Genomic DNA, 12,104 nt, shown 5'->3' on the forward strand with positions numbered 1-12,104 from the left:
TGCATATTCATTGGGGAAATCCTGAAAACCCGACTGGATTACGGCCCTCGAGGAGGGACTTTGACACCCCTGGCTTACAGGAATGGGGCAGGGACAGCGATAAAACTTGTGGGCATGATGAAATTGAGTTCCTGCGGGACAGGGACAAATTTGTCCCCGTGTTATTCTCTAATACAAAATAAATAATAAATATCGCTAGGGGGCCTGCTCTCGGAAGACTATGATTTATTACTTTTAACAATTTTTAATCGTGTTTCAAATTCTCGGTGTGAAGTGGTAAGCCAAACAGAGTGCAAACTGCAAATCCGGACTCCAGTGCTTACATTTTACCCAGTTGAGAACCTTTTTCACATGTCAAAACTACACAGCATGATGGGATTTCGCACAGTGTGCTTTAAATCATAATAAGTATAATGCGATATTATTAAAAATACTCAACACACAAAATATAACAACAGCTTTTCCGAGAGATTCCCCTCTCCCTCTACATGATCGAGATGTTCAAGTATCTTATGGGCCGCATCGAGGCGGAGGAAGATATCTTCTTTTTCAAGGGTCCCACGACAACAAGAGGGCATCCGTTGAAAATCAGGGGCGGGAAACTACGAGGTGACACCAGGAAATTCTTTTTCACTGAAAGAGTGGTTGATCGCTGGAATAGTCTTCCACTACAGGTGATTGAGGCCAGCAGCGTGCCTGATTTTAAGGCCAAATGGGATCGGCACATGGGATCTCTTCACAGGGCAAAGGTAGGGGAGGGACATTAAGGTGGGCAGACTAGATGGGCCGTGGGCCCTTATCTGCCGTCTATTTCTATGTTTCTACCCTGAATGTCAGCCACATAAAGAGAAAGCGAAGTCAAAACTTATCTTAAACTGTGAAACGTGTCCAAACTGACAAAGGAGGAACGCTGTATTTGAAACATATTGTAGCCTCCTTAAAGCAGAGCAACCATGGCATATGGTTGCTGCTTTAGACATACTGAGGTACATTTTTCATTTTTGGCAATTTCCAAAATGAGAATTTTGGCTCAGATTCTGTCAAACTTTTTTTTTTTGTTTTAGCACATTCAAATATTTCTAACTTTTGCTAGCACAGAGAGAGAACAGAGGATCCATGGCTCTGCCTTGCTCTGATTAAAACACTCCTGGAACGAGGGCTGTTCGGTTTTGCAAACACTTTTTGTAATGTAGTCTATAGAAGTAAGAATTTAGCTAAAACATTGGGAATTTGATTATTATGCTCTGTCCATTTTGTATAATAAGATGGGGTTAGTAAACTTGGGGAACTCTTGAGTGGCAAAGGGGGGAAAAATAAACATGGTTTTGTAACTCTGTAAATTAATTCCAAGACTGGATACCTCCAGCTGTCTTTATGGCAGAAAAACAAACAAATCCTGATTTTGAACTCCTTGCTGACCAAAATTGTTCTCATGATCTCTTTCTGGATAATTAGTGCTTATTCGAAGACAAAAACGTCCTTGATAATGTTTTCCTCTTATATTTGCCCTGTTCCCTGCGTAAGTCCAGATCATTTATGAAGGAGTCTTGAAAGCGGTGGGGCATAGCATGGAATGGGGCATCTCACACTCTTGTCATTATTATTAAAGGCTCACAGTTATGATCGAGCTGGCATACCACTAAAGAGGAAAATTTGGGTTCACCCCAGTACAGAGGTGAAAAGTGATTCTTGAGTTATATACCACATTGTTTAAATTCATGCTTTTCCCATTTTCCTGGCAGAAGCCTGGCCAAGCACTGAAGTACAGTGACACATTATTTGTACTGATTTTCAAAAGGCTTTACCAGACCACATCATTTGCTCCCCTCCATTCACTGTTGGAGCAGCTGGTCGCTCAGCGGTTTCGTACCAGAAGGAAGCTGACAAGTTCAGTTTTGTTTAGGAATCAAGGACCAGAGCAGGATGTAGTGTTTGTGAGAGAACCTTTCTTGGCTAAAACACACAAATATGGTTAAAACAGAAGCATCACCACTCACTGCTCTTGGTGCCTGTGTCTGAATTCAAGAAAGTGTGGGACAGGCACATGGGATCTCTTAGGGAGAGGAAACGAGAGTGGATGCTGCGGATGGGCAGATTGGATGGGCCATTTGGCCTTTATCTGCTGTCATGTTTCTATTGGTATGTCCATAAAGCTCTATGACCTCACAATGCAAATGTTAAGAGCCAGAGAGTGGATGTTGCAGATGGGCCATTTGACCTTTATCTGCCTTCATGTTTCTATAATCAGAAAGTTATACGACATCACAGTGCAAGTGTTAAGAACCTTAGCCAATAGGGAGAGGAGGAGATAGTGGATGTCATTTGGCCTTTATCTGTCATGTTTCTATAATGATAAAATTCTATGACCTCACAATACAAGTGTTAAGAGCCTTAGTTTATAACAATAAAGTTCTATGTCTATGACCTCACAATGCAGGTGTAAAGAGCCTTAGCCAATAGGGAGAGGAGGAGATAATGGATGCTGCGGACGGGCCATTTGGCCTTTTTCTGCTGTCATGTTTCCATGTTTGATGCTTAGGCATTTCAGATTTGTGATAATTGAAGCATTGTGTTTGTGTGCTCATCACAGGAAGTTACAAGCATCGAGTAAATACAGTTTAGCGCATGTCTTCCCATTTATTTTATTCATTGGGCTGAATTAACCACCTTTATGAAGAGATTCACCCGAGATGATGTAGAGTAGGTACAGTTTAACATAAAACTTACAATTTTGTTAACAGCTTAACAATAGTAAGATGACCAAATCTAAACAAATCCATTCAACAATTTCTACATGTCTTGTAGACTAGGACCAAAAACAGCTGAGGCGCAGAACTGCAGGATGCATGCAAACCCAAAGGCTGATACTAGCTGCATCCAGAGGACCCTAGTCTCCATTTTTATATTTATTCTCGTGTTTCCAAACTTTAGAGGAAATACAGGACAGCTTAAGCCCGATTGCTGTTCAGGTTCTGAAGCTCTACAATGGTGTAGGAGGACAAGAAGGGCAATGACCCTTTGTGCTGAGCTATGGGGAGGGGGGCACTTTGCACCTGGTCTCAAAAAACGGAAGCTCGGGGGGGGGGGGGAAGCTCAAGAACTCTAGGATAATTTTGTTCAGCAAATGCCTGAGAAAAGCTTCCCAACAATATACAATAGTGGGATGTTATTCATTCAATTATTTATAGGTTGATTCCAAACATATATAAAATTAAAATTAAAATAAATAAATAAATGTCCTTCTCCCCTTTTATACTATCTGCATCATTTCGTTCTCTGCTTGGTCTCAGCAGGATATAAAAAATAGCCAAGGTAGATAAACTACACATTTCTCCAAATTTTTGCCCTATTCTGTGGGGCAGTGAATTGCAAACTGTGCGCCATGGCAAGATTCTGGGTGTGCCGCAAAAGACATCCTGTATGCGAGTTAGCCACTCCCGTCCCCACACTAGGGCTAGCAGATAGAGGAATTTCTAAAACCTGGTAGTTTGTCTGGGTTTTGGAAGTCCCTAAGCTCAGGGCCTCTATACATGTGCGGACATCAATGTGATGTTACGTGTGATGTCATCATGTTGACATCCATGCATGCACGGAGACCCTCCAGACGTGGGCCCAAGTTTAGTGTGCCGGGGCAGAGAAAAGTTTGTGAGACACAGCTGTGGGGTAAGAGGGAAATTTAACACCCTGGAGTCTGGAAAGATAAGGCCCCTGCAGGTTCAATGGCATTCACTCTAGAGCAAGGGTGTCAAAGTCCCTCCTCGAGGGCCACAATCCAGTCGGGTTTTCAGGATTTCCCCAATGAATATGCATGAGATCTATTTGCATACATTGCTTTCATTGTATGCTAATAGATCTCATGCATATTCATTGGGGAAATCCTGAAAACCTGACTTGATTGTGGCCCTCGAGGAGGGACTTTGACACCCCTACTCTAGAGGCTTATAAAATTTTGTTCACGGCACAAAACTGTGGTTTCAGTTTTGGTCACAAGGTTATTTTAATTTTTGGCCATGTTTTTGTCTTTGGCTGAAAATGACTGTGTGTTTTCAGTGGAAGCTGAAAATTTGTGCTTTGTCCCTTGATCCATTGTCTCCACCCCTCCATCCTCCTCCCCCTGCACAGGAGTTGCCATTTCCCCAGAACCTCCTCCCTCACCTATAGGCTCCCCTGAGCCCAACTTACAACTTCTGGTGGTCTAGGGCTGTAGCTGGGGGAAGAGTGATCACTCCTACCCATTCCAGGCCAGCTCTCAAAATGGCTGCCACAACTGGGGCATTGCTCCTTGCCATGACTATACTAGTTGACCTCCAGGAATTGTAAGATAATCCCAGGGGGAGGGGGGGCATAGGGGAGCCTACTCTTCAGTCACTCCCACCTCCAGAGGGACACTAGTTTCCTGTTACACATTTCTCAGCATATGGAATCCTGAGGTTCTGGACAAAGAACTAGAACAGTGGTATAAATGGTCAATACTATTCCTACTGGGCCACAATATTACATAGGTTGGAACCAGAACTGCAGAGAGTTCCACAGATCACCTGGGATCTCTTAGTGAGAGGAAGAGATAGTGGATGGGCAGACTGGATGGGCCATTGGCCTTTATCTGCCATCATGTTTCTATAATCAGAAAATTCTATGACATCACAATGCAAGTGTTAAGAGCCTTAGCCAATAGAGAGAGGAGTAGATATTGGATGCTGCGGATGGGCGATTTGGCCTTTATCTGCCACCATGTTTCTGTTTCTATGTCTAAAAATGATGGAAACAAAGTACTAATGGCTATTCTGAACATATTTGGAAACTACAATATTTAAAATAGCTAAAACTCCTGCTATTGTTTCCTGTATATACAGGCCATGGTTTCACAGGCTGCATGAAATTGAATGGCAGGCCGCAGGTTGCCCACCCCTGGATTAGAACAATGGTGCATGCATCTGGTCCACGATGAGTATTGCATGAGGAATCTTCACGCTGTGACAATACTACTACCCACGCCAGTCTCTCTCATATAAACGCATTTATTAGAATTGTCAGGGTAGTCAAGAGTATTGCCAGTTCCAACATGGTTAGGGCTGCCAGATTTCTTCCTTAAAAAAAGAGGACACACGACCCTGCCCTAATTTTGCCCCATTCCACCCCCACACAGAACTTGTCTCTTCTTCCCCGAGCTCGGGCCGCATCTGGAGAGCCTGTGAGCATGTGCACATTCAGTGTGATGATGTCACACTACTGGATTTTGGAAACCTATCCAGGCACCTGGAGAGCCCTCTAAAAAGAGGACGTGTCCAGGTTTTCCTGGACTATCTGGTAACCCTACACATGGTGTCTCAGCAACCAAGCAGAAACTAGTGGAAAGAGAACAGAGCGAGCTAAAGTGCCATCGGCTCCTCCCCTGGCTCACGAACCTAGCAAGGAGCAAACAAACCAAAAAGCAATGTTACTTACCGTAAAGCAATGTTACTTACCGTAACAGTTGTTATCCAGGGACAGCAGGCAGCTATTCTCACTAGTGGGTGATGTCATCAGACAGAGCCCCGGTACGGACGTCTCACAAGCACATGTTGCTTGTAGAAACTTAAAGTTTCTAGATGCCCGCACCGCGCATGCGCCGGTGCCTTCCTACCCGGAGATCCGGGCGTGTCTCCTCAGTTCAGGTAGCTAGCCTGAGAAGCCAACCCAGGAGAGGTGGGTGGGACGTGAGAATAGCTGCCTGCTGTCCCTGGATAACAACTGTTACGGTAAGTAACATTGCTTTATCCCAGGACAAGCAGGCAGGTATTCTCACTAGTGGGTGACCTCCAAGCTAACCTCAGTGGGATGGAGGGGGAGTTGGCGACTTAAGAGAATAAATTTTTCAATACTGTTTGGCCAAACTGTCCATCCCGTCTGGAGAGGGTATCCAGACAATAATGTGAGGTGAATGTGTGAACCGAGGACCAGGTGGCAGCCTTGCAAATTTCCTCGATTGGTGTTGATCTGAGGAATGCTACTGAGGCTGCCATTGCTCTGACCTTATGGGCTGTGACCTTACAAGGAAGTGATAATCCAGCCTGGGCATAGCAGAAAGAGATACAAGCCGCCATCCAATTAGAGATGGTGCGCTTTGATACGGGTCTTCCCAACTTGTTAGGATCGAAGGAGACAAAAAGTTGAGGAGTGGTTCTGTGTGGCTTGGTGCGATCCAGGTAGAAAGCCAAGGCACGTTTACAGTCTAGAGTGTGAAGGGCCGATTCTCCGTGGTGAGAGTGAGGCTTAGGGAAGAATACTGGAAGTACAATGGATTGGTTGAGATGAAATTCGGAGACCACCTTAGGCAGGAATTTCGGGTGAGTGCGGAGGACCACCTTGTTATGGTGGAATACTGTGAATGGTGGGTCCGCCATCAATGCCTGGAGTTCGCTGACTCTGCGAGCGGACGTAAGGGCTACAAGGAAAAGCACTTTCCAGGTGAGATACTTCAGAGGGGCCCTGTTGAGTGGTTCAAACGGGGGCTTCATGAGGTTGGAAAGGACTACATTGAGGTCCCAAACTACTGGGGGTGGTTTGAGAGGAGGGTTAACATGGAAGAGTCCTTTCATAAATCTGGCGACCACCGGATGGGCCGAGAGGGGTTTCCCTTGTAGAGGCTGGTGGAACGCCGCAATAGCGCTCAGGTGGACTCGTATGGATGTGGACTTGAGCCCAGATTGAGATAGGTGTAGGAGATAGTCCAGCACGGAGGATAAGGAAGCTCGCTGAGGTTCCTTTGACTTAGAAACACACCATGAGGAGAATCTGGTCCATTTCTGGGAGTAGCATTGTCGAGTGGCGGGCTTCCTGGAAGCTTCCAAGACCTCCCTCACTTCTTGTGAGAATTGGTGAGGGGTTACGTTGAGAGGAACCAAGCTGTCAGGTGGAGAGACTGCAGGTTGGGATGAAGTAGTGATCCTTGATGTTGAGTAAGTAGTGAAGGAAACACTGGAAGTGGTACTGGTTCCCTGCTGCTGAGTTGAAGTAGGAGGGAGAACCAAGGTTGTCTGGGCCACCGAGGAGCTATTAGAATCATGGTGGCCCGTTCGAGTTTCAGCTTGACCAGAGTCTTCTGGATCAGCGGGAATGGTGGGAACGCATATAGAAATCGTTTCCCCCAGTTCAGTAGAAAAGCATCTGCCTCGAGGCGATGAGGAGTGTAGATCCTGGAGCAAAACTGAGGCAGTTTGGCGTTGTGGGGAGCCGCAAAGAGGTCTATCTGAGGCGTCCCCCATTGCGTGAAGATTTGGTGAAGGGGGTTGGAATGGAGAGTCCATTCGTGCGGTTGTAGCAGACGGCTTAGTTTGTCTGCTAAGACGTTGTTCTCCCCCTGGATGTATACTGCTCTGAGTAGGGCATTGTGGCGCACCGCCCAGTCCCAGACTCGTAGAGCTTCCTGGCAAAGGAGGGCCGAGCCCGTGCCTCCTTGCTTGTTGATATAATACATGGCGGCCTGATTGTCTGTGCGAATGAGGATTACCATGTCGTGGAGTAGGTGTTGGAAAGCTTGGAGCGCATTGAAGATGGCTCTGAGTTCCAATAGATTGATTTGGTGTAGTCTTTCCGCACTGGTCCAGAATCCTTGGGTGCGGAGACCCTCCAGGTGGGCCCCCCATGCGTAATTCGACGAATCGGTTGTGAGAACTTTCTGATGGGGGGGAGAGTGCATCAGCAAACCTCTGGATAGATTCGAAGAGGTCATCCACCAAAGTAGAGACTGCTGAAGAGCAGGTGTGACTACGATGCGTTTGGATAGTGGATCGGATGTCTGATTCCACTGTGATGCCAGGGTCCACTGGGGGATCCTGAGGTGGAGTCTGGCAAAGGGTGTCACGTGTACTGTGGAGGCCATATGGCCCAGGAGCACCATCAGTTGTCTTGCCGGTAGGGTTTGGCGAGTAGCCACCGACTGGCAGAGATGAAGAAGAGACTCCATGCGTTGCCGGGGCAGGAATGCTCGGAGTCGGGTGGTGTCCAGGACCGCTCTGATGAAGGGGAGGGACTGGGTGGGTTGTAGATGAGACTTGGAGAAGTTGATCTCGAAGCCCAAATTCTGGAGGAAGTAGGTTGTAGCCAAGGCCGCCGAAGTGACCTCTGGGGCTGACGGGGCCTTGATGAGCCAGTCGTCGAGGTATGGAAACACCTGTAGACCCCTGTCCCGGAGTGCTGCGGCCACTACCACCAGGCACTTTGTGAAGACTCTGGGGGACGAAGATAGGCCGAATGGTAGCACTCGATACTGTAGGTGCAGATTTCCCACCCGAAATCTGAGGAACTTTCGGGAGGCCGGGTGAATGGGGATGTGAGTGTAGGCCTCCTTGAGATCCAGGGAGCATAACCAGTCGTTCTGCTCGAGGAGGGGGTATAGAGAAGCCAAAGTCAACATGCGAAACTTCTCTTTGACCAGGAACTTGTTGAGGGCCCGAAGGTCTAAAATGGGTCGCAGGTCGCCCGTTTTCTTCGGGACGAGGAAGTACCGGGAGTAAAACCCTCGGTTCAATTGGTCTGACGGGACCGGCTCGACAGCCCGAAGCTGAAGTAAGGTTTGGACTTCCTGAAGAAGAAGGGCGGTCTGCGTCGAGCTTGAAGGATACTCTCTTGGAGGATGGTCCGGGGGGACCCAGTGGAATTGAAGAGAGTATCCTTCTCTTATGATGGAGAGGACCCATAGGTCCGTGGTTATGGCCTCCCATCGGTGGTAAAAAAGATGGAGGCGGCCCCCTATGGGAGAGGCCGAGGTTATGCTCCCGGGAGGGGCGTCAAAAGGGCTGGGGAGCCTTAGGTACAGCCGGTGGCTGAAGTTTTTGCTGAGACTTCTGGGGAGGTTGTCTCTTCGCAGGCTGTCTCGCAGCAGGCGTTTGTCTGGGCATGTAACGCCGCTGGTAAATCAGGGGTGGCCTGGAAGGTCGAGACTGTTGAGGTTTGGGTTTGGGCCGTAGGATGGATTGAAAGGATTTTTCATGATCCGACAGCTTCTTGGTAACAGTTTCGATAGACTCATCGAACAGGTCAGCTCCAGCACATGGTACGTTGGCGAGTCTGTCCTGTAGGTTGGGATCCATATCGATAGTACGGAGCCATGCTAGGCGACGCATAGCTACCGCGCTTGCGGCGGCGCGTGCCGAGAGTTCGAATGCATCGAAGGAGGATTGCATCAGCTGGAGTCGTAATTGGGAGAGGGAGGCTACCACTTCCTCGAACTCGAATCGAGCTTGGTTGTCTATGAACGGAGTGAACTTGCGGAGCACCGGCAAGAAGAACTCCAGATAGGAAGAGAAAAAGAAGTTGTAGTTTAGCACCCGTGATGCCATCATGGAGTTTTGGTAGAATTTTCTACCAAATTTGTCCATCGTTCTTCCCTCTCGGCCCGGCGGTACAGAGGCGTAGACCTGGGAGGGATGAGAGCGTTTAAGGGAGGACTCGACCAGTAGGGATTGGTGGGAGAGTTGAGGGCCCTCGAACCCTTTATGGTGCACGATGCGGTATCGAGCATCGAGTTTGCTGGGGATCGCCGGTATGGAATACGGCGTTTCGAAGCACTGCATGAAGGTCTGGTCCAGTAATTTATGCAAGGGGAGCCGAAGCGACTCCGTTGGAGGGTTAGGTAAGTGCATGGTGTCCAGATACTCTTTGGAGTATCTGGAGCCCATGTCAAGGGTCACATCCAGATCATCCGCCATTTGTCGGAGGAATGATGAGAAGGACAATTGTTCCGCCAGCGTCGGTCTGTGGGACGGGCTGGAGGAGGATGAGGCCTCCAGGTCCGTGGACATCGGGGAGTGACAAGGAGAATCGGGCACCGGTGTCTCCTCGTACTCCGGGCCCCTCGGAGGGGACACCTCTGATGAGGAGTATCCCCTACGTTGCAGTTTTTTCTGCGGTGACACCTCCGAATGGCGTGAGGAGTGCCAGGATGAGTGTCTCGATCGGTGCCCGTCTCGGTGGCGGGACGGGGATCGGGATCGTCTGTGCATCGCATGGTCTCCCGAGGCCCCCAAGTGGATAGGGCTGGAAGCGGTGGATCGTAACTGGGTTTGCGATGCGGGTTCTTGCGATGCTACCCAAGTCTGGTAAGGAGTACGGAAGAACTCTTCCTGACTATGCCCAGGGCTTCGAGTATCGATCGGAGGTCTGGTCCCATGTTGGCGCGGAGGCGTAATGGGTTCTAATGGCGGCATATCGGTAAGCGAGGCTTGCCGCGTGGGCATCGCCGCCCTCCCCCGTTCGTCCTCGTCGGTTGTCGAGGTGCCATCGGCTCCTCCCCTGGCTCACGAACCTAGCAAGGAGCAAACAAACCAAAAAGCAATGTTACTTACCGTAACAGTTGTTATCCAGGGACAGCAGGCAGCTATTCTCACTAGTGGGTGATGTCATCCGACAAAGCCCCGATACGGACATCTTGCAAGCATGTCTTGCTTGAAGAAACTCAGAAGTTTCGAGATGCCCGCACCGCGCATGCGCCAGTGCCTTCCCGCCCGATGGTCCGGGCGTGTCTCCTCAGTTCAGGTAGCTAGCAGAGAAGCCAACCCAGGGGAGGTGAGTGGGACGTGAGAATAGCTGCCTGCTGTCCCTGGATAACAACTGTTACGGTAAGTAACATTGCTTTATCCCAGGACAAGCAGGCAGGTATTCTCACTAGTGGGCGACCTCCAAGCTAACCTCAATGGGATGGAGGGAGAGTTGGCAACTTAGGAGAACAAATTTTGTAACACAGTTTGGCCAAACTGCCCATCCCGTCTGGAGAAAGTATCCAGACAATAATGAGAGGTGAACGTATGAACCGAGGACCAAGTGGCAGCCCTACAAATCTCCTCAATCGGTGTCGATCTGAGGAAGGCTACAGAGGCTGCCATTGCTCTGACCCTATGTGCTGTGACCTTACAGGGAAGGGGTAATCCAGCCTGGCCATAGCAGAAAGAGATACAAGCCGCCATCCAGTTGGAGATGTTGTGCTTCGATACAGGTCGTCCCAACTTGTTTGGATCAAAGGAGACGAAAAGTTGAGGAGCAGTTCTGTGTGGTTTGGTGCGATCCAAGTAGAAAGCCAAAGCACGTTTACAGTCCAGAGTGTGAAGAGCTGATTCTCCAGAATGAGAATGAGGCTTTGGAAAGAACACTGGAAGCACAATGGATTGGTTGAGGTGAAATTCAGAGACCACTTTAGGCAGAAATTTCGGGTGAGTGCGGAGGACCACCTTGTCATGATGGAATACTGTGAAAGGTGGGTCCGCCACCAAGGCCTGAAGCTCACTGACCCTGCGAGCAGATGTGAGGGCCACCAGAAAAACCACTTTCCAAGTGAGAAACTTTAGTGGAGCCTTGCTCAGAGGCTCAAAAGGAGGTTTCATAAGCTGAGAAAGGACAACATTTAGATCCCAAACCACTGGAGGCGGTTTGAGAGGAGGATTGACATGAAAAAGTCCTTTCATAAATCTGGAAACCACAGGATGAGAAGAGAGAGGTTTCCCTTGTAGAGGCTGATGGAAAGCCGCAATAGCACTCAGGTGGACTCGTATAGATGTCGACTTGAGACCAGACTGAGACAGATGTAAAAGATAGTCCAAAACAGAGGATAGGGAGGCTCGCTGAGGCTCCTTAGAATTGGAAATACACCATGAAGAAAATCTAGTCCATTTTTGGGAGTAGCATTGACGAGTAGCAGGCTTCCTGGAAGCCTCCAAGACATCCCTCACCGCCTGGGAAAACTGGTGCGGAGTTACGTTGAGAGGAACCAAGCTGTCAGGTGGAGAGATTGCAGGTTGGGATGAAGCAGAGACCCCTGATGCTGAGTAAGCAGTGAAGGAAACACTGGAAGTAGGTACGGTTCCCTGCTGCTGAGTTGAAGTAGAAGGAAGAACCAAGGTTGCCTGGGCCACCGAGGAGCTATCAGAATCATGGTGGCATGTTCGGACTTCAGTTTGACTAGAGTCTTTTGAATGAGAGGGAATGGCGGAAACGCATACAGAAAGCGATTCCCCCAATCCAGCAGAAAAGCATCTGCCTCGAGGCGATGAGGAGCGTAGATCCTGGAGCAAAACTGAGGCAGCTTGAAATTGTGGGGAGCCGCAAAGAGGGCTATCTGAGGCGTTCCCCAC

This window comes from Geotrypetes seraphini, chromosome 5, assembly GCF_902459505.1.
Source record: "Geotrypetes seraphini chromosome 5, aGeoSer1.1, whole genome shotgun sequence".
In the NCBI taxonomy this organism is placed as follows: domain Eukaryota; kingdom Metazoa; phylum Chordata; class Amphibia; order Gymnophiona; family Dermophiidae; genus Geotrypetes; species Geotrypetes seraphini.